The sequence below is a fragment of the Equus quagga genome, chromosome 19 (assembly GCF_021613505.1).
Source record: "Equus quagga isolate Etosha38 chromosome 19, UCLA_HA_Equagga_1.0, whole genome shotgun sequence".
NCBI classification, from domain to species: Eukaryota; Metazoa; Chordata; class Mammalia; order Perissodactyla; family Equidae; genus Equus; species Equus quagga.
Window position 1 is genome coordinate 4,293,448 of NC_060285.1, and position 20,445 is coordinate 4,313,892.

A 20,445-nucleotide genomic window follows, 5' to 3' on the forward strand; every position below is an offset into this window, starting at 1 on the left:
ACTGTCTTTTTCACACGATGACATTAGAGCCAAATGCCACACTCCTCCAGGGAAGGAAAGAACACGGAAAGGACAGTGACTCACGCCCATGTCTGTGGAACCTCTGGGGCTTGAGTCCACCCCAGAAGGACTCATTCTACCTGTGTGCGAACACACTTTCTCTTATTTTTTTAAAAACGGGTCATTTCCAGCCCCTTGATAACAATGGCTGGGAACAAATCTACAAATCAAACGTATTTATCTTAAGTATCTTTCTTTAAAAGTGAGTTAAAAGGCAAATCAGCATGCTATTTTCTACTCTAAAAGGCAATTTCTAAATTTGGATTTTGAAAAAAAATTGTACTCCAGCTTGAAAATCCAATGGCTCTCAGAAGGCAAGTAAGATACACCACTCTTTGTGCTAAAATCATCTTAACTGGTTTAAAATAAATGAGAACAAAATGATGTGAGCGGAACATATGTCTCCCATCGCCTGTCCTCTGGAGGCAGAGGTGGAATGAGCTGTGGCACACAGACCGAGTTCCATCCGGAGAGGGGACAGGGCCTGGAGTCAGTGTTCTGTGATTTTTAACAGACAGAACCACATCTCGTGGACCACAGACCCAGGCTTCTTCTATTCCAAAGACATCCTCAGTTTGAGGCAAGGATTAAATCACAAAATGTAATCAACAGGTAAGATGCATAAATTGGAGACATTTATTTCCTCCAAGAAAAATGCCTGGCACTCGGAATTTTTAAGCTGTTAAGTAGACGGGCACATTTTCAAGAGTCTTTATTTTGCTTGCCCCCCTCACACAGGGCACAGCAAACCATCCCTGCCTTCTACAATAAAAACACATGCCACTTTAATTTAGCAAAGAAAAGCCAAAATACAGAATCTCTGCACAGATAATTTTTAAATTAAAGAGAGAGAGAGACTGTTAACTGCGTTTTACACCTTTTTGGGGGGCAGTTACTGTCTCCCCGTGTTAATAATTTAACTGTCAAATCACAACAAACAGCTAATTCCATCTTTGAGACGCTAGGATTACAACTTAGAAGGGCAGATTTTAACCGTAACTACTAAATAGCAAATGCTGACAGAAGTCCTGCTTTCAAAGTATCCCCAGACAGGGCTGGGACATGACCAATTTATTTTATCTTATCCATCTAACTATGCACAGGATTAAAATATTTATATCAGGCTGCTCCCTTTAAAACATGCAGTGCAGGCACCAGCTTCAGGGCCACTCCTTAATTTTTCACAGTTTTGGCTTTTCATTGTTTCCAGAAATGCACAGCCCTGGCTGAATACTCTCCAATGCTGCTGAGATCTTTAAGCAGGGAGCCAAGCACACAGGGCGCCCTAACTCGTACGAAAACCCTTCCTCGAGCTGCAAAGGCTGCACAGCCACGGTGACGGAGCTGTTACAACTCCTCCTTCCCAAGAGATGCCAATGAAATCATGCAGGCCTGAGGCCGGCTTCTAGAAGGAGTTTGCCTCTGGCTAGGCTGGCTGATAGAAACCAGAGCCTGGTAAGGATGTCCCAGCCAGGCGGCCAGGTAGGCAGCGGGCAGCAGGGGGTTAATCGGGGAGTAGGGCAGGGATGGGAAGCCGGCCGGGAAATCGGGCTGCAGGGCCCAGCCCGAACAGGCGCAGACACAGGGAGCTCTGTCTGCCTGCCCGCTGCCCGGCACTGTGACTAACCGCCCCACTATTGTACCCTGAAGCCAACCCTTTGTACCATCCCCCTGGCGTCTGGGAGCACGGCCGAAGAACCTTTTACAGCAGTCCCCCCTCGTCCTGGAAACTTGCAGCCTCAACACCCATTCTTTCAGCTCTCAGAGCTGCTGGGGGCCTGACTAGCAGGGGAACTGTCCTTTACTCTGGTCAAGAAGGGCCACCAGCAAAAAAGCAGAAAAATCAGTCTCCCCAACTCTAGGCAGGGGGTGGGGGGTGGGGGACACGGACAGGGACAACATGACACACAGCTTGGGGACCAGCTAAACCTGTACTGCCCAATAAAGCAGCCCCCGACCATATGCTACATGTGGAAATCGAGACTTTGAAATTCGGAGAGTCCATCTGAACTCTGGGTTTCAAAGACGTAGTATGAAAAAAAGGTGAAACATCTCATTAATAATTTCATATTAATTACACATTGAAATACACTGTTTTGGATATATATTAGATAAAATAAATTGTATAATTAAAGTGAATTGCACTCATTTTTACTTTTTAAAAAATGTGGCTACTAGAACACATTCGATTACAGATGTGGCTGCATTTGCGGCTCACCTTACGTGTCTACTGGATAGAGCCGGGCTGGGCTGTGGGTATGGCGGGTGGGCTGTGAAGGGGCCTCGCAGCCTGCTTTCTCCCAGGGAGACAATGGCTAGAAGACGCCACTGTTGTCTCCCCACGCAGTGACAACCCCTCACCCAAGGGCCAGGAACACCAGGCCCTCCTGGCCACACCTGACGCAGGCTTGTGTTCACCCGTCTTGATAATTAGGTCTTGCACACTCATGTGTGTGGGAATCCTTTGTAAAACACATATGTATGCACAGGAACATGCACACACATGAGAGGGCCCTGGCCCCTCTTCACAGCAGGCAGTGCCAACCCATCCCGGCTGGCCTTCAGAGAAGACAGATTCACAGGGCACCCAGATGGCCCCCAAAGGCCCCCCTGGAGCCAGACATCTGACCCTTTGTCCTGGGACAAACCGGACCAGCCCAAGGCCCCATCATGACTTTCATGGTCCTTCCTCCATAAATATTAAAAATTATATTTTATGACTACATTGGTATAAAGATGAATATAATCCAAGCTGAATTCATCATTATATCTCATTATTATTATAGTCAGTTTTTTCTTCTAATTCTAAAAGATGTTAAAATTAAAACATATTTGTGGGCCCTATGCACTGTGCCTCCCTGGACCATCGCTCTGACATTGCACCCACTCCCCGCCTGCATCCTCACCCTGTGAGGTGCGTGGGCCCCTCCTGCTGCACTGGAGGCCTGTCTGCCATCCCTGTGGTGACCAGACCACCTTCGTCTCTCTGAATTCAGTCCTTAAGTCCTGCCCTGAATGTACGGTGTGTGAAGCCCTCATCAGACACTAGAAAACTTTCTGTATTATTTTTAAAACACAAAAATCAGTCATGAGAAAGGCCCAGAATGCTATCAAGGCTGAAAGCCCCAAATCAGAAAGAACCAAGACCCCCCACAGTACAGTGCTGGGGTCTCATACCCGGTGCCCAGGCACCAGGTGATGAGCCGGTCAAACATGCCTTATGGTGACATGAGAGGTGACTGTAATGGGGCCCAGCGGCCACCACATGCCAGAGCCATGCAGGCCCTGGGCACCCTGACCCCTGTCCTCACACCCCTGCATCGGGCCGTTTCTGGACATGGATGCCTACAAGGCCTGGCTTTTCAGCATCTCCCAGAAAGAGGCATCTAACGCTCTGGCCCTTCCCTCTCCCGCGGGACCACCATGCCAGGCCTGGGCCCAGACCCTGCTGGAGAGGGACGCGGTGCAGGAGATGGTTAAAATTCTGCATCCTTTTTGCATCCGCCTCCAGAGGAAGCACTGCGTTTTTTTCCTCCCAAGCAGGAGGAGAAAAAAAAAAAAAAAAGCTGAGAGCAGCAATTTGCAGGCCTTGGGATGTTTTTCTCCTTGACAGCGCTGGGCCCCGCCTTGCTCGGCCTTCCCCGGCCCCGCGGCCACAGCGCCGTGTCTGCCTGCCGCGCGGCCGGCGGGGCCCCGTGCACGCGCGGCCTCCCCGCGGAGCCGGCCGCCGAGGGAGGAGGGAGGAGGCAGCGGCGGGGATGCCTGGCACTGCCCGGCTTTGTGCCCGCCTCCTCCGCGGCCGCGCTCCCCCTCCAGGCCTGCTCCGGCCCGGCTGCCCGCCTGCTGCCCGCCGAGCGCCCGCCCCGCGCCCACCCTGCGCCCGGGTGCCCTCACCTTCTGGTCCCCGGCCTCCCGGCCTCGGGTCCTGCTCGCGCCCGGGGCGCCCGGCCACGTCCTCGGCGGTGCCTCCGCTCGCCCCACCCCGCTGCCCGCGCTCGGCGGCGAGCCTGGCACGGTGCCAGGCTGCCTGGGAGCCCAGCCCGGGCCGGGAACTTTCCGGCGAGGGGTGTGTGGGGAGGGGTGAGGGGTGCAGGCGGTGCCAGGGGAGGGAGAGGCCCAGATGCCCGGCGGCCGCCCAGAGCCCCGGGCCGGCCCGCGGGGGCCTCCCCCTGCCCGCGTCTCCTGAGCCCCAGAAAGGCACAGACAACACGGGCGCTTTAGTCAAAACAGTCATGTGCAGGAGCCGGCAAACAAACAAAAGCCCTTATTTATTTATTTAGTTCACACACTCAGATAAGGAGACGCCTTTTGTGCACATAATTTCACACACACCAGAAAAGAGGCGATGCCATGATGCTCCCCGCAGCCCAGAGCCCCGGACCGCCCGCCCGGCCTCAGGAATAATGGCATCGCCCGGCCTGGGCATTTCCATATTTAAATTGGGCAGCAGCGTATGATTAATTAAGAAGGAAAAAGGCAAAAAGGAATAAAAGCGGTGGGGGCGGGCAGCACGCCGTGCCAAGGTGCCCGCCGCAGTGGCTTAACTCCTCCCATGCCAGGCCCAGGCCTTGGCCCTGGGGTTGGGGGTGGCTGCAGCAGGCAGCTTGGAGGGAACGCCGTCTGTGCCCACGCTGAGTCCCAGCCTTGGGGTGCACATCCTCACCCACCATCGTGGACCGAGTGCCACCCCAGCTTCAAACGTGGCCCTGGGAACCCTCTCTTATTTTCTCATTCAAAGCTGCTCAGCCGTGCACAGGTCAGCATGCTGTGCCGCAGCTGGGGAAAGAGACACCCCGAGGGCCCCCAGTCAGTGCCCAGACCAGGAAGAGCCCCTGCCATTCTGGCCGGGACAGACTGGTCCTTTGCCATCCACACCTTCACCCCCAACATGCAAGCCACGGTGAGGCTCTGCCCCGGTGGGGCTCCCAGATTCCTCCGCACTCACACAAGCCCACTAACAAGGGCTGCCCCACGGCCCTTCTGTCCCTGAGAGAAGCCGGCTGCTCTGGGAACGGGGCAGGAAGGGCTGCCACCCTCGGGAAAGAATGCAGGGCTGTGGCTAAGTGAGAGCCAGGGAAGGCCATATCCCCAGAGGCAGGCGGTGGGCCCCGTGGAGGCCTGGGTTTAGGGTCCAACCATCACTGACGGTTCAGCCCTGCCCCTTGCCAGCTGTGGGGGAATGAGCACATTTTCTGGCCTCTCTGGGCCTCAGTTTGCCCACCTGTAAACTGGGGATAATAGTGCCTGCCCCATGGAGTTGAGGAGAGGAAGAGAAGCTTCTGGTTGAGCAGAGAATCTGCCCGAGTTCCCAGAACCTCTGCCTTGAGGTAGGCAAAAGATGGGGCCGGTGGGGCCTCTGGCAGGAAGCTCCTCAGCCCAGGAACAAATCCAGAACAGTCCAAATCCAGTCGGCAGGTGGATGAAGTTGAGGGCCGGGGGATGGGAGAGCAGCTAGGATTATCCAGGTGGGGCCAATCTGATCACATGAATCCTTAAAAGTGAAGAACCTTTCCCAGCTGTGGTCAAAGAGAGGCACAACATCCCTCTTAGGAGATGGAGGAAGAGGCCATGAGCCAAGGAATGTGGCACCTCTAGAAGCCAGAAAAGGCTAGGAAAGGGATTCTCCCCAGAAGGAGCCAGTCCTGCCCACGCCTTGATTTCAGCCCATGAGATTTTTCAGACTTCCCACTTCCACGACGGTACGACAATAAACTTGTGTTGTTTGAGCCTCTAAATCAGCGAACTCTGTTACGGCCGCAATAGGAAACTCATACAGCTCCTGCCCACCAACACCCCAGAGGCCTCTGAGGGAGACTGAGGGGACGCGGCTGCTGACACCTGTGCTCCACGCACCGTGCTCATCTGTCGCGGGCGGGGCGGGGCTGGGATCAGCAGACCTCATCCCTGCCCTCGGAGCCTTCTACCAGGCGGCCAGACGCTCTGCAGAGCCTCCTGTCCCAGGGGCTCTAACCTCACCTCCTGGCAGCTGCTCCTCCTCCTCCTGCCTATCCTCCTTGCCACCACTCACTGAGTGTTGCCCATGAGCAGGCACCGTGCTAAGCATTATCTCGTGCCATCCCCACCCTGACAGGCTCAGCGGAACCCCCAATTCCTGGCCCATAGTTTGGGAGGTCGAGGGGCCGTTTTCTGCTTCAGAATCATTCATGTGTCCTTCTCACAACAGGACAGGCAGGAGGTCCTTGGGCCAGTGCCTCTGCTCCTCGGGCCCAGGGTCCCCGTCCATAAGGGGCTGATGACAGCACCTCACAGGGCGGCTGTCAACATGGGCAGCCGGTGCTGCGCATGCAGTGAGTGCTCAACACTGCCCTGTCAAGTCAGCTCCGGGGAGACTTGTGTTTTTCTCTAAAAATAAGATGCCAGGGCTAGCCCCCCAGTACTGACCCTACACAGGGCCCTGGGGGCTGAGCCCTTGGCCAGGGCAGAATTCAGAGACAACCCTAAGAAGCTTCTGGAACCTAAAGGTCTCTTGTGACAGCCTTCACTCCCTTAGGAAATAAGCAGAAATGTGCATACAAAGGGTTGTTTATAACAGGGAGAACTGGAAATAATCTAAGTGTCCAGTAACAGGGTTAAGAAATCCATGTGATGGAATATTAAATAGTTATTAAAAATCAACTTGTAGAATACTATCTTCTGACATATGGAATGAGTTGTGATAAAATAGTAAAACAAGCAGAAGACAAAATGATACATATAATAAGATGCTAAGATACTAATTTTGTTTAAAATTCTATGTTTACATAAAAGCTGGGTGAAGTGTTCCCACTGGCTACCTCTGAGTATGGTTTTATAGGTGATCAAAAATTTTTTTTCTTCTTTTGTGAGGATTCAAAATGTTCTAAAATATACATGCAACATCAGTGATGGCAAAAAAAAAAAAAAAATCGGCACAGAAAAGGAGTCCTGCTCCTTCAACAGAGCTGCCTGTGGGTCCTCAGCACGTGTCATGAACAGGTGCAAGGAGTGGGGCCAGCTCGGTGGGTCTGTGACGGATCTGCCACACAGGGCCCCACCCTCAGGGATGCCCTGTGCTCAAAGGGCCCACGCTTGGGTTCATGCTCTGTCATCACCATCTTGAAACTCTTAGTCACTGTTGAACAAGGGCTCCACGTTTTAATTTTGCACTGGGCTTTGCAAACTACGTAGCCAGTCCCGGCAAGGAGCCCCAGGCCTCTGGACCTCCACTTTGCTTTCCAGCTTCCTAAGCCGAGCAGCCAGCTTTTCATACCAGGTTTGTTTTACTCCCCACTCAGTGCCTCCTTCTCTTCTTCTCCTTGCTACAAGGGCCACCAGTAAAAACGGGAGATGGGGCTGAGTCCTGTGAAAGTACATATCCATCACTTGCAGCGCTTTTCTTGGAGACTCAAATTAGCACCTCACCAAGTTCTTAGGACCTTCTTACCAGGTGTGTGTTTTCCCCATAAAACCAGCTACCTCAGACCCAAAGCCACTGCTGCGGACCTGTCCTCCACCTGGTCCTACCAGTGAAGGCTCAGGGAATACCCAGGAGGCTTCCTCCTACAGCTTCTGCAGCAACACTGCCAGAGAGGTGGTGAGCTGCTCATCTGTGGGGGCATTCAACAAAGACTGCACGGCCAACAGCAGGAGCACTATACAGAAAACTCCTTCTCTGGATGGGAAATTAGCCTGGAGAACCTCATCCTGGTGTTATAATTGCACGGGCATCTGGCAGCTTCTCAAGGTAGGGTGCATGTCCGACCCACCTCTCATGCCCAGTGCTCAGCCCAGGGCTAAAGGCACAGGGGAGATAAGAAAAGACACACACAAAATGAGGAGAGGCAAGCTATTGAAGGTTGATATGAGATGCAAGAAAGCGAAATTCCAGAACTGCCCCCGAAGCACGTGGTGGGTGAGAGGAGTCGGGATCCACGGTCCGCCTTGACAACAGTAAAACAGCAGCAGCTAACGTTTAGCCTGCTGTGTGCTGGTGCCACGCTAAGTGTTCACGTGGCTACCACAAGTCTCCCAACAACTCAACTGAGTCAGAACCATTAGTAAGCCCATTTTATGAATGAGGCAGTAGAGGCTCAGAGAGGTGAAGCTACTTGTCCGGGGCCACCCAGCGAGCACTGGGTGGGGCAGTGCTGGGGTTTGAGCCAGGCCTGGCTCATTGCAGAGCCAGACTTCGATGCAACGAGATGCCCAGGCTTTTGTAACTGGTGGCGGCTATACCGCCTGGGATGTGAAAAAAGTTCAAGTTCAGGTTCACTTTCTGCATCCTGTCTCTCCTTCATCACACACTGAGCACCTCGGGCACAGCCTGGGGCGGGGGGGGGGGGGGGGGGGGCACGGAGGCTCCCCAGAGGATTTGGGGATGGGGTAGCAGCTCAGGAACCACGTTTTAGGGAGACTTTAACTTCAAATCAGCTCACTTGAGCAGATCTGGTCTGAAAGAGGCAGGCCGGCTTCAGCTACCTGGAGGGCTCAGTGGAAGCCGACACCTCCCCGTGATGCGGGGTAAATGAGGTGCAGACGCCCCTCCCTCCCTGTGCCCCACACCTAGGGGGCGTCCTCCTCAGACCTTGGGCTGGGGCCGGTGTCCCTAGAAAACTGGCCTCCCTTTTAACACTAACCAGCTCGTGTGTACACAAGGGGTTGCCACCTGGGGGGGGCCACAGGGTTCAACCCAAGGATGTTTCCTCTGTCCTGTGGTAGTTTCAAATTTTGGACATTCCACTCGCAAATCTGGATTTCCTTCTCCTCAAGAGTCAGAAGCTCTGGCACTCCAGGCCCTTACCCTCTTGGCAGCAACTGGACGACCCGATGTGTGGCGTCCCCTTAGGGCAGGCCTGGGCGCTCTGTTCCCACAGTCCCCGCAAACTCTTCACTGTGCCCCATCTGGCCTGCCGGACCCCTGTAGGCTGCCCGTTTGAGGACCCTGCTGGAGCATCCAGGGTACAGAGGGTGGGTGACCTGACCAGTCCCCAGCTAGCCCAGGCATTCTCACTCCTGTGCGGCTGCTCCCTCCACTGCCCCTGCAGCCTCTCACCAAGGAGGGACTTTGGGGTCCGGGTGATGGAGGTGAGGTTAGCAATGGCCTCTGGAAGGCTGGGGACCTGGCCACTGCCAAGAGCAGGAACAGCCAGATGGTCCGTTCTGTGGTTGGGGGGCATTAAGTCAAACTCACATCCCCAGGCCCAGGTCCAGCGTCCAGGGCAGAGCTCTGGGAGCTTCTGAGGCTTTGCCACCACCATGGTGGGGTGGCTTCCCCACCCTGTGGGTGCCCCCCAGGGATCAGGCCACGCAGAGGGCTGGAGGCTTTGTCTCAGGCAAAGGGAGGGAGGTGTGCAGAGAAACCAGCTGGGGACGCGAGGGCTGGGCCTGGGCCTGTGGACAGAGGCAAGGGAAGACACCAGTGTCCCCATCCCTGTGCTCCCCAGGGACAAGGCCCCACAGGGCTGGGCTCCTTCTCCTCCCCAGGGCTGACCACAGCTGCCATGTTGTGTCCCCCAGCTCCTGTCATGGCGGATTGACACCAGCTGCTCTGGCACAGCTGCCACAGGCAGCACAGACAGGGTAGTGGTGGCCAGAGGTCCTGCTCAGGATGGTCACCGGGGATGGCCACAGGAAAGCCGCTCAGGCAAGTGGGGGGCATCAGGAGCAATGTCCACCCCGAGCCCCCAGGATCCGATTCCGTTGCAGGACAAGGAGACAGCTGTGCAGGGGGGGTGCCTCTCCCGGAGCTGTGGAGTCCCCCAGCACGTGTGTGGCCCCTGGGCAGGCCCGCGCCTCGGAGGGTTAACACCTGAGAGCTAGATGGCATCGATGCCCCCTCCTTCTGCCCTCCAGCCAAAGTGGGGGGAGGGGTGGGCAAAAAAGAAGAGGGCAGAAGAAAACCAGAGAGATCTTCTCTGCGCTTTCAGAGCCCTGATGGCCGCCGCCCAGACCCAGCAGCCCGGGGGAGGGAACGTGTCGGGAAAGACTCTCTCCCGAACTTCCCGAGTCTTTGTTCCGAGGAGGCTGGAGGGCCCGGGCTCCGCCGTGCGCGCTGATGGCGGCCCCAGCGGCGGGGCGCCCCCCGCGATTGCCCCCCGGGGCGCCCCCTCCCGGCGCGAGCCCGGGACCCCAGACCCGGACCCAGACCCCTGCGCTCGGACCTGGACCCTGGACCCCCGCGGCCGCGGCGGGCGCCGAGGGCAAGGGCGGGAGAGCGGGCGCCGCTTACCAGGTCGTCCCGGAGCGCCCTCGCGGTCCGGCAGGCCGCAGCCGGAGTCAAGTTCACGTCCGGACGGCGGACTGTCCGAGGTCCCAGGCGCCGCTGGGCAGAGCGAGGCCGCGAGCGGCCGCGGCCCTGGGTCACCGCCGCGGCCGGCCCCGCGGCGCCGCTGTCACCCCAGCCCCGCGACCCCAACTTTCCGCACAATCGCGAGCTGGAAGTTTCCGGGCTTCGCGGGCGCTGGGCTGGGTTTCAGCAGCGACGTCTGAGCTTGGCAACAAAGAGGGAAAGCAGGCCGGGAGAGGGGAGGAAAGAAAGAAATACGGTGGAGAAAGGGCCGGCTACTTAGAAATCTCCAGAACTTGAAATTCCACCCAGAAGTTTTTTCGGTTGTTTTTTCTTAAGGGATAAACCAGCACCCCCAGTCCGCTCTAGCCCTGCTCTGCTCCCATCGCCCAGGCACCCTCCTCCCTCGGCACCTGCCTGGTTCATAACCCACTCCAAAGCGACTTGGGCAACTTTTTTAGGGGGGAGAAAAGTGGGTACAAGACGCTTGCTGAAAGGTAGTTGACACTCAGACTGTATCCCCACACACCCCTTGTCTTGTCCCCTCAGCACAGGGGCTTGAGTCAGCCGCCCGGAGCAGCTACTCTGTGTTCCTGTCCTGGGAGTGGAGGGACAGCTGGGACCCCTGGTGTCCAGGAGAGGATGTGGGCTCCATACTGGTCCTGGCCCAGGCCCACCTGCTCCCGCCCACATCTGTGGTGCATGTAGGACCCTGTTCTCGCCCTTCAGGCAGATGTTCCGCGTGTGAGGCAGGAGGACGCCTGGCCTTACCCTGAGCTGGAAGCTCGGGCCTCCTCTTCTTGGGAGCTCCTTGGCTGCTGGCGCTGTTTTTTGCCTTCTCGGCTCTGCCTGGCAGGGTCCTTGGGGACACATCTGAGCTGGGGGAGGCTACCAAGTGGCCCCAGGCCTGGGAACCTGTGCAGTGGCCAAGCCCAGGCCCTTTGAGGGCCCTGTGAGCACTGGAACAGGAGCTGAGGGGCACAGATGTCGAGCTGCCGATGGGCCTTGAGATGCTCCTGCACTGCTCTGTTCATCTATTCATCTGTCCATCCTTCCCTGCCAGACATGCTTATGGAGGAGACGCTTGATCACAGGCCCGCTGTCCCAGAGCACTGTTTCAGGCTGGGGAGCGTGGGGTTATCTGTTTGTTTCTTAAAATTGAGTGAGGGGGCCGTGGACACCAGGGTGAGGGTTGGGGTGGGGGCAGCATGTTGTCTCTTGTTCCACAAAAGTGGGCGGTGTTCCGAGCTCCAGAGAGCACTAGCGATTCTCAAATGTGATCCTTTCTGGAGTCGGTCCTGGACCTCCATACGTGGTTCACGGAAGAGGGTGCAGCAACGGGGGCACCTGATGGTGCTGCCCATCCATCTGGAGACTTCCGGAACTTTTCATGGGGCTGAGGACATGGAGGTAGTGGAGGTGGACAGGTGGTGCCTGAGGCTGGCTGGGGGGGGGGGGGGCATATGGAGCCAGTTTTCAGAGCCGCAAATACTCATCAGCTTACATACACAGGCTGCCAGTTTGTCCCCAGTGCCTGCATTTGGCCTCATTTGGGGGTAAAATCCACCCACCAGTGAACCCCAGGATCCTTTCCCAGAGGGAGTGGAATGAGGTTTCTTATTGTGTTTTTACAGGAGCAAGCATGGGCGTCGGCTCTTCTCATTTCTCCCCAGGATGTAGGCAGGCCAGCTGTGCACACTCCAGCAGAGCGGTTGAAGTTCCATCGAGTCTTGAGGCTCAGTGCCAGGGTGTGACATTTCACAACAATATGCAGTAGATACCCCTCACCTGACGTGAAAGCTCCTAGCACAGAGGCTTGGCCCTCTCCTGGGGAGGGAAGCCTGCCTGGCTCGCCCTCTCCCATCCTCAGCTGCCGCCACTTGGTGTTTTCAGGACCGGAAAACACGTTGAGAACCTCACGTCTTCCTGGAGCTTGCACCCATTTGCTTTCTGACATCTGGTCACTGGTGCTGTTTGTCCCAAAAGGGGATGTCGCTCACCCTAGCTCCATCAAAAACCGTCAAGATCTTGTCCCAGCAGGCTTCATGGGCGTGTGACCTGTGCTGCAGCCCCGTGCTCACTGCTCTGCTGTCCCCATCTTAGAATTCTTCATCTTTTTTTGAACAAGCGGCCCTGCATTTCCATTTTGCCCTGGGCCCTGAAAATTATGTAGCTGATCCCTACTTTGGCCATTGGTTAACAGGATCATAAAGTAGGAAAAAAAAAAAGATTTTTTTTTTTTACTAAATTCTGTTTACAGGAATAATTTCAGATTCTACCTAAACAAGATAAAATATTTTAATTGAAGATCATTGTAATTAGAGACAACGTTCACCTGAAAGAGGCAGGAAGTTGTTATGGAAATAGTACAGCTCTGAGAGTCGGAATCATTCACGCTCAGCCCCCAGCTCCGCCGTGTGGGCGCCGGCTGCCGTCTCAGGGCCTCGGCTCCCGCGTGCAGGGGGTGACAGCTCCCACTGCAGGGTGTTCTGAGCAGCCGGGACGGTGGGAGAGCTTGGCAGAAGATCAGGCACATACCAGCTACTCAGTAACAAGTACCCTTGATGGTCATGGTAATCATTTGAGCCTCAAGTGCAGTCTGACTACTTTTAATATAAGTGTATTTTATCTCCTTTTATTATAAAAGTAATACACATTGTTACAGAAGGTTTGGAGAATATAGAAAAACAGAGAGAGAGAGAGAGACAGAGACAGAGAAAGAGAGAAAGAGAAAGCAAGCAATTCTTTACCTCTTCGTCTTTTACTCCAAAGCCTTCCACCAGTGACATTACAATTTCTTTCTTTATAGTTATATAAATAGACATGCAAATACATTTCATTCTAAAAGCTTTCTTTTCTTTTACCCCAGGGTCTTACTTTTTAACAGAAACCGCAGCGAGGCCGGCAGGAGGACGGGTACACGGCTGCGGCCCCAACACTGGGCTCCTGTGTGCCGACTGCATTCAGCGCAGCTCCACACGCGGGGGTAAATCCACGGGCTCTGCGGTTGCCTGGCCACAGGGACCATAAATTGTGACACTCGCGGTCATGGAAGTGCCGAGTGATAAAAACTCGACGTCACAAAGTGTCCTTAACCTGCTGCTGCCTCATCTTTCTCATTTGTGACTTGGTTAAAGAAAATTTTTTTGTAACAGTCTCAGGCTCTTCTTTTTCATTTCCTCAGTCTGCTGCAGAACCCCTTCAGTCAGGGAGGGAAAAGCAACCAAGCCAATCCGGTCTCCTTGTTGGCACCTCTGTGAGGCCAGCTGGCTAGAGGGAGGGGGCCCGATGGCGGAGGGAGAGGGCGACGCTGGGGTCCCAGCAGCCCCCAAAGCAGGCGGGGCCCTCTCCTCGGAGAAGCTCACCTTTAACCTCCAAGCCCAGCCGACAGGCCCCCTGATTGTGCAGTAGATTACAAATCGCACAAGAACCCAGAGCAGACAACAGACACAGGAGAAACACAGCCCTTGCCCCCAAATCTGCGCTCCATGAACAAGCTATTTGGGGCCCAGAAGCTCCCAGGAACTGAAGTCTGAAGGTGGTGAGAATCCAGGCATGAGGCCAAGTCTGAGCTCCACTGGCTACTGGCCCGGGGACTTTGGGCAAGTCATTTCTCTCTGAGCCTCAGTTTCCCCAGTTTGGAGAGAGTGGTGGCGGTAAACAATAGCCCCAGCCTCACAAGGCCAAGCCGGGCAGGAGATGCGCTACAGTGCTCTGGCGCTGGCACAGGGTCTGCCCCCCCCGCCCTCCCCCCAGTCCCTGCAACTCACCAAGGAGGGGCTCCTCCGGTGGGGAAAGTGGCACAGGGGCAGAGAGACCAGAACCCCGCTCCCCACCCTTTTCCCGGTCAGCATGGGAGACTGGTACCTTTGGGAGAGGTGCTCAGAGCTACAGGGTTGCGGCACTCCAAACGGGAGGGTCTGGCTTCACGGCTACCCCAGCTGGTTCAGGGACAGGCCTCCTCCCTTCATCGGCAGAGCCCAGTGGGCACGGCAGCCCTCGAGAATAACCCAGCCCAGAAACGGCCAAAGAGCCAGAGAAGGGGCCCCGCCTCTCACTCTGCTACCAGCTTCCAGGCGGTTCCCTTTCGCTGGACCGGGGCATCCTCGCAGCCCAGTCCTGGACCCAGCTCTGCGTCCCTGACCTGCCACAGCTGCAAAAAAGAAAAAGAGATATTTGTTTTTATTTAATTTGTTTATAAAAAGAAAAGTGTTTGTTACAGAAAATTTGGAAATACAGAAAAGCACAAAAAAGAAAACAAAAATTACCCGTGAGATAACTACCAGGTATGTTTTCTTGAAGTCCTTCTGGTATCTTTCCCAAACCATAGACTGTATGTACTAGACATGTCTGTATGATCATACTATAGGTTATTTCAGATCCTTTTCGCTTAATATGTTGTGAGCATTTTGTGTCATTAAGTATTATTCTCTATGGGATTTGAAAAGTAAAATCTAAATATCAACTAATTTTTTAAATCAACTTCACTGAGGTGTAATTTCCATGAAGATCTCTTTCACTTGTGCTGTTCGACGAGTTTTGACACATGCATACCCCCATGTAACCAGCACCACAATCAAGAAAAAAAATACGATCACCACAAAATGTCCCCTAGTCCCCCTTGCAGGCGGGCCCTACCTCCCAGGTCCCAGGCAGACACCCATCTGAATCCTACCACTGTAGATTAGTTTTACCTTTATTTAATTTAACATAAGCGGGATCAGAGAGTAGGATCTCTTGCTCAGCATAACTGACACTCATGGACGTCGCTGAGTCTCTCACCAGCCCACGCCTTATTGTTTTACGGTATCCCATCGTATGGCGCCCACAGTCTGTTTACCCACTCATCTGTGGGTGGACAGTTGGGTTATTTCTGATGTTCTGGCTATTGTGAACAGAACTTTGTGAATGCTTTAAATTCTTAACGAGCTGTGTCACTGGCACAGGTTGAGGTAGACCCACCGTGTGGGCGTGGTCCGTGTGTTTCCTGCCTGGAGCATCGCGCTGAGGCGTAGTTCATCCTGGGTGGGTTATCACTTTTGCCACTGTTGTCAGACATGTTGTCCCGTTGAAGTGTTTGCTACTGTAAATCATGCTGCTGGGAACAGCTTTATCCTGACATCTCTACGTACGGCTGTGTTGCTTTCCTGAGGGTAAATTCCCATAAGCGTGTTAGGTCAAAGGGTGTCCATGCATTTAAGGTCCTTGACGCACCAGGTCAGGACTTCTAGGCATGTTCCTATCCAGATTCCCCCCATTTGCTTCTCATAAGAAGGACAGGCATCGTGACCCCCATCGTTCAGATGGGAAAACTGAGGCCTACAGAGAAGGAGTGGCCAGCAAGGAGTCACGCAGCTGGTTAGGGGCCGAGCTGGGAGGAAACCCCCACCTCGAAGTCTCGCACTCTTCCAAGACGTCTTACTGCCTCACTCTCACGCATCTGCCTCTATCAGAAGCGCTTGGAATTTTCCCACAAAGATTTCCATGAAAATCAGATTGTGGGCTGAGGGATGAAAGGCAGCCTCATGTTAATTAGTCTGGCTTTGGTTTGGTTCATCCACCGAGCTTGAGCGTGTGTGACGATCTCTGTGTCTTTATACACACGCACACTGGCACTCTCACACACACCAACACCAGTGGCGGCCCATCCAGATGATCTGGTCCAGATTCTCCTTCTAACCCGCCTTCAGAGTCGGGAGCCACAGGGTCTCCTGACTTTACAGTTGCGATACATTCTGACCCAGGACAGGGGGCCCTGGCTTGGCAACCATGCACCTACTCAGCAGACTTGGCCCAAAGGACGTCTGGTTATTTCCCCAAATCTAATCTCCCCTGGGGGACAAAGATCAGGCTGTTGGGGGGATTCAAAGGAACAATCCTGAGACAGCCGGATCCCTGGCACTCAACGGGGCCCAGCAGAGGACGGGGGAAGTGGAGGTGCTCCTTGGAGTACAGGCATCCCACAAACTTGTAGAGGGCTCTCGGGCCACTCTAGGGATGTGGGAACAGCTCAGCACTAAAACTAAGACAAAGTTTGATCCGTTCAGTCATTAATTGGCTCCTACATATCTAAGACACCCATTATCTTATTTAATCCTCAATGACCAAATATTGTTATCCCCATCTTACAGACGAGACACCTAAGGTTCAGAGAGGTTAAGAAACTTGCCTGAAGTCACACAGCAGTGGGCCCTCAGTCTCAGCATGACTGCTCTTTGTAGACATCAGGCCCCAGCCTCTCTTCTGAGTTAGAAAGGTCTCTGCCCCTGTGTGTGGCTGGCAGACCCCAAGGCGCACACATTCGTCTGAAGCTAGCTCACCTAGAGCCCAAGATGATTTGTAATTGCTTGGAGGATACAAATGGTCCAGACTCTCCCTCCCCCTGACTAAATCCTGAGGAGCTTCCTTCCTGGAACCAACCTCAGGGCTCAGGTCCCTGCGGGACTTCCTTCCTGGGACCGCACCCCAGGCCCACCCCACTGCTGAATAGACCCATTAATGCCCTGTTCCTGCCCCCATTTAAGGTGAGTGTTGCTCGCTGAGTGGGGACAAAGAATCACCTCCTCTCAGCCTGGGGTCCAAGGCCTCCCTGTTCTCGAAGCCAGCAGGTCTAAGGAGGCCTTGTCCACGGGGGAAGGAACCAGGAAAGGAAGAGCCCATTCTCTCAGAAAACATGTGTTTTCTGTTTACAGAGGGGCCTGTCCAGTTCCCATGCTTTGTTCTTTAATATGGAGCCAAAAACAAAAAAATTCAAATTTGCAGCTTCCTCCCCGAGGTACATACATATGGAGGCTGGAAAATCTGGATTGCTGTGGGCACCCTGTGCTGGGCCTCGTGTCTGGTCTGCCGCCAATGTCCAGCATCACTCGGCCTTTTATACCAACCTGGAAAGCCACGTGGATAGCCAAAATGCCCGTCTCCGAGTCTCCCAGGGAGAGAGGGTGGAGATGAGAGAGGCAGGCAGCCTTGGGGTAGCTGGGGTTTGGTGAACGTCGCGGGAAATGCGCTCACCCACACTTCCCAGCCTCATGACACCGGCATGGCAGACTTGGTCCAACAAACTGGGCGTTGTGAAATCACCCACTTTCTCACAGCCTCTCCTCAGATGCTGGACAGACCGTGTCTTTTCCCATCACCTGAGCAAGGAGACCCCGTGTGACAGGTGGGTGCTAACTTGGCATGGAATCTTCAGGCTCCTGGCATAGAGCTCACAGGTCCTGGGCATCGTCAGAATGGGAAGTGGGGCTTAGCTCTGGGTAGGAGGGTCTTCCTGCTGGGGATGAGGCAGCAGTGAGCTAAGGTAAGCAACAGAGCTGGCAGCCAGCTGCGCCCCCTGAATCTATTGTCACAGGAGCCAGATTAGCAGAGTGTAAAAGCCTCAGATGCAGAATCAGGGATCCGGCCCAAATGCAGGCTGTGCCGCTTCTCCCGAGAGGCCTGGGGCAAACTGCTTCTGATCTCAGCCCCTCCATCTGCGAAAGGGGGTGGTGGGCCATACCAGCATTTAATGGCGCTACTACGAGGAGTAATGCGACGACACAAAGGCATAGGTCCCCGGCCTGCCTGGCACGTGGTTCCCAATAACTGGCAGCTGCTATTATGATCGCTGGGCCTTCAAACTTTGATGCGGCACAGTCACACAGCTCAGGCCCGAGTCACAGCCGACAGAAGGGGGGCTCTGCAATCCCTGACCGGGGACCGAGCCTGGCCAGGGCGGGAGTGGGACGCCTCGCCGGGGCCCGGCCTCCTCCCCGTGGAGGGCGAGAGCCGACGCCCTGGCTTACAGGGAGCCTCGCGTCCTGCCCAGGGGCGCTGCGTCCCGGCCTCTCTCGCGCGGAAAGGCCGGCCCCAGCACCGCGCGCTTTGATCCGCCTGCTCTCCCTCCGGGCCGGGCGGGCCAGCAGCGCGCGTCCCGGGGGCGCGCCGGGCCCGCCCCGCTTTGATCTCTGTCCCCCGGCTGTGCGGCCTCCACTGCGGCCACTGCGTGAGGTCCTGCGCACCTGGGGGCGGGTGGGGACATGAACGAGGGGAACAGAAGGAAACGCACGCGGGACCAAGGCGGGGAGCCGCGCCCTTCCCCGAAGGGCCCCACGCGGCTCCGGCCTCGGCACCGCCAGCCGCCCGCCCTTCCGTCCCGCTCCGGAAGCCAGGGCCAGCGCGACGGGCGGCGCGGACGCAGCGTGGCGGCGAGGGGGCGGGGCCGGGCGGGGCCCTACGTGCCCGGGGGCGGGGCCTCTGCGCGGCCGGCTCCGGAAGCGCGGGCAAGGGCGCGGCGGGCGGCGGCGCGAACGCAGCGGCGCAGCCGATGGGGCGGGGCCCGGGCTGGGGGCGTGGCCTCCACGCGGCTGGGCGGGGCCTCTGCGCGCTGTCTCCGGCTGCCAGGGCGGAGGGCGGTGCGGACGTAGCGTCGCCGCTAAGCGGACGGGGACCTGGGCGGAGCCTTACGCGGCCGGGGGCGGGGCGTGGGCGGGGCCTCTGTGCGGAGGCGGTGGCGGTGGTGATTCAGTTTCCGCGTCCCGCGGCCTTCGCTCGCTGGCGCGAGGTGTTGGGATTGAGTTTCGTTTACTTCACGTTGTCGTTCCTTTAGATTTTCATTTTTTTAAAGTATAACAATTTTGTCTTTTTTTCCTTCTCCCTAACCAGATAACAAAACAGCAGAGAATTTGAAAAACCTGGGAGAGTACAAATGAAAATAAGAAATCTTTCAGGCTCTCACAGCGCAAACCACGGCCGAGAGCTCGGCGTCGACTCTCGTCTTGAGTCTTTTTCTGGTGAATATATGTATTTTTCCGTAATCGGAAGGACACGGTCCATACACCTGTAAGCACCTTAACAAAATAACTCTCTTTTTCTGGCTGTAAAGCGACACGCGTTAGTGCAGAAAATTTGGACAATTAAAAACATACGAAGAAGAAAATAAAAACAACCGGATTCCACCGTGTGAGATTAACATTTTGGCATTTTTCCTTCCTCTTGACACAATTGAACATCTGTTTGAAACAAAATTGGGATTATAGTGTAAATATTGTTTTGCACCTTGCTCCTTTCATGCATGGCTGTGTTATAAGTGTCCCCACATCACTGAGGGTTCGTCTACTATGTTGTTTGTAATCACACAGCCCTGTATTGGGGGGTTTGTGTTTTATTTAACTTATATACTATGATTGGACATTGATGCTGTTTATATTTTCCATCTCTTCCTTGCTTCCTTTTTCTTTTATGGTGAATATCCTTGTAGCTAAACCTGTGTGCATGTTCACGAAAATGCCTTATGACAAATCCCCAGCTGTGGAATTGCTAAGTCAAAGAATGTAATCACTAATGCTTCTTGTACCCCTCTTTTTTACTTTATGTGCTTTCCAAATTTAAAAAGTAATAAATGAATATTTTAACAAGTGATATGACCCAAGAATACTATATATACAAAAAATGATCTCTCATATGGAAAATATATAAAGAACTCTTACAACTTGACAACAACAAACCCTATCAAAAAGTGGGTAAAGGACTCAAATAGACATTTCTGCAAAGATGATATACAAATGGCCAATAAACACATGAAAAGATGTTCAATGTCACTAAACATTAGGGGAACAAATCAGAACCACAATGAACTACCACTTCACACCTATTAGGATGGCTATTATTTAAAGGAAAAAAACCTCGAAGATTACAAGTATTGGTGAGGATGTGAAGAAACTGGACCCTCCATGCATTGCTAGTGGGAAGGCAAAATGGTGCAGCTGCTGTGGAAAACAGCATGGTAGCTCCTCAAAAAATTAAACAGAATTACCATCTGACCCAACAATTCCACTCCTAGGTGCATACCCAAAAGAACTGAAAGCAGGGACTCTGGCAGATAGTACCTATCCATGTTCCCAGTAACATTATTCACAATGGACAAAAGGTAGAAACAACCCAAATGTTCATCAACAGAGGAGTGGATCAACCAAATGTGGTCTATACCTACACTGGAATTTTATTCACCCTGAAAAAGGAATGAAATTCTGACACATACTGTGACATGGATGAATCTTGAAAACATACATGTTAAACCAAATAAGCCAGACCCAAAAGAATAAATAATACATGATTCCACTTACATGAGGTACCTAGATTAG

General features: G+C 54.3%; 1 protein-coding gene and 2 long non-coding RNA genes across 4 annotated transcripts in view; 1 reads left to right on the plus strand and 2 right to left on the minus strand.

The window, feature by feature from the left end:
* Nucleotides 1-10,408, minus strand: part of LOC124230372 (uncharacterized) — a 70,003-nt gene extending 59,595 nt beyond the window's left edge. The window contains exon 1 of one of the 2 annotated variants that reach the window (XM_046646367.1): nt 10,268-10,408. The gene's annotated coding sequence lies outside the window, so the exon portion shown is untranslated. Of the gene's footprint in view, nt 1-3,954; nt 4,032-10,267 lie in introns of those variants that run through there. The other variant, XM_046646368.1, reaches the window with a different exon arrangement.
* A 1,465-nt stretch (nt 10,409-11,873) lies between these two features.
* Nucleotides 11,874-17,330, minus strand: LOC124230186 (uncharacterized). The gene is made up of 3 exons (XR_006886100.1): nt 17,209-17,330; nt 15,287-15,471; nt 11,874-14,477 (listed from the first exon to the last, which is right to left on the minus strand). It is a non-coding gene; the product is annotated as an uncharacterized LOC124230186 (long non-coding RNA).
* Nucleotides 17,331-17,398: 68 nt separating this feature from the next.
* Nucleotides 17,399-19,721, plus strand: LOC124230187 (uncharacterized). Its single transcript, XR_006886101.1, has 2 exons — nt 17,399-17,486; nt 18,968-19,721. It is a non-coding gene; the product is annotated as an uncharacterized LOC124230187 (long non-coding RNA).
* Nucleotides 19,722-20,445: the final 724 nt, after the last annotated feature.